The sequence below is a fragment of the Schistocerca serialis genome, chromosome 5, assembly GCF_023864345.2.
Source record: "Schistocerca serialis cubense isolate TAMUIC-IGC-003099 chromosome 5, iqSchSeri2.2, whole genome shotgun sequence".
Taxonomy (NCBI): Eukaryota; Metazoa; Arthropoda; class Insecta; order Orthoptera; family Acrididae; genus Schistocerca; species Schistocerca serialis.
In genome coordinates, this window is record NC_064642.1 from 539178589 (window position 1) to 539179357 (window position 769).

Genomic DNA, 769 nt, shown 5'->3' on the forward strand with positions numbered 1-769 from the left:
CTAGGCGCTCAGTCCGGAACCGCGTGACTGCTACGGTCGCAGGTTCGAATCCTACCTTGGGCATGGATGTGTGTGATGTCCTTAGGTTAGTTAGGTTTACGTAGTTCTGAGTTCTAGTGGACTGATGACCACAGATGTTAAGTCCCGTAGTGCTCAGAGCCATTTGATTTTTCACAAATTGGATAATATTTTATAGTCTGTGGTATTTTCGCCACTGGTATATCAAATTAGAATGATACTAATACCTTCAGCTGCTAACGGGCGTTGATATATATCAACGGGGACAGGTGAAATTGTGTGCCCCGACCGGGACTCGAACCCTGGATCTCCTGCTTACGTGGCAGGCGCTCTATCCATCTGAGCCATCGAGGGCACAGAGGATAGCGCGACCACAGGGACTGTCTCGCGCACGCCTCCCGCGAGACCCACATTCTCACCTTGTATGTCCCACACTACATTCGTAGTGTCCCACCCCAACACACTCATTACTCGTGGAAGACATTCTTACAAAGTCCCGTAAGAGTTCGGGTAATATGTGTGCATCCGCACTGAAGGAGGTCGTGGCCGGTGTTGCCAGAACTTATACTTACATGGATATGGTATCTGTTCTTTCGGACATGTCCGAAAGAACAGACACCATATCCATATAAGTACTGGTATATCAGTTTTCTTTTTTAATAACATAGGTAAAGTTTTAAACTTTGTCAGTATTTTAAACGAAAGATATTTCCTTAATGTTCTGACGACTAGTTCCAACAAGTAGTCCCTG

General features: G+C 45.9%; 1 non-coding gene across 1 annotated transcript; it reads right to left on the reverse strand.

The window, feature by feature from the left end:
- Positions 1 to 298: 298 nt before the first annotated feature.
- On the reverse strand, positions 299 to 373 carry Trnat-cgu (transfer RNA threonine (anticodon CGU)). The gene has a single exon. It is a non-coding gene; the product is annotated as a tRNA-Thr (tRNA).
- Positions 374 to 769: the final 396 nt, after the last annotated feature.